This window comes from Elephantulus edwardii, unplaced genomic scaffold (genome assembly GCF_000299155.1).
Source record: "Elephantulus edwardii isolate Elephantulus edwardi_28Jun2011 unplaced genomic scaffold, EleEdw1.0 scaffold00110, whole genome shotgun sequence".
Lineage (NCBI taxonomy): Eukaryota > Metazoa > Chordata > Mammalia > Macroscelidea > Macroscelididae > Elephantulus > Elephantulus edwardii.
Genome location: NW_006399860.1, coordinates 9,827,778 through 9,828,530, shown reverse-complemented (window position 1 = coordinate 9,828,530; position 753 = coordinate 9,827,778).

Sequence of the window (753 nt, the reverse complement as noted above, 5' to 3'; positions counted from 1 at the left end):
ATCAATTCTCCTTCTAGCATCCCTAGTCATTTTCCAGCTCTCCGATGCATAGCAAGTGATTGCAAAGACCATGGCATGTATCAGGCGCACCTTAGTCTCCAGACTTATATCTTTGTACTTGAGCACTTTAGAGAGGTCTCTAATGGCAGACTTTCCCATGACAACACATATTTTAATTTCTTGGCTGCTAGTGCCAAGAATGTTGACTGTGGCTCCAAGCAAACCAAAACTGTCAACAATATCAACCTCTTCATCATCCGTTATGATGCCCAGTGGTGAGAATCTTTGTTTCTTGATACTGATTCTCAATTCATACTGAAGACTGCAGTCCTTGACCTTCCACAGCAAGTGCATTAGGTCCTCTTTGGTTTCAACAAACAAGGCTGTGTCATGTGCATAACGCAGATTGTTGATTCTTCCTCCAATCGTGATGCCACATTTCTCCTCATAGAGCCCAGCCTCCCAGAGAACCTGTTCTGCATAAAGATTGAAAGGTATGGAGACAGGATATAGGCCTGGTATACACCCTACCCAATTTTGCACCATGCAGTGTTTTCTTACTCTGTACTGACAACTGCCTCTTGCTTCAAGTATAGGCTTCGCATTAGCACAATCAAGTGTTCTGGGATTCCCATTCTTCTCGGAGTTAGCCATAGCGTGTTGTGATCCACACAGTCAAAAGCCTTTCATAGTCAATTAAGCACAGATAGACATTCCTCTGGTATTCTCTGCTTTCTGCCAAGATCCATCTAA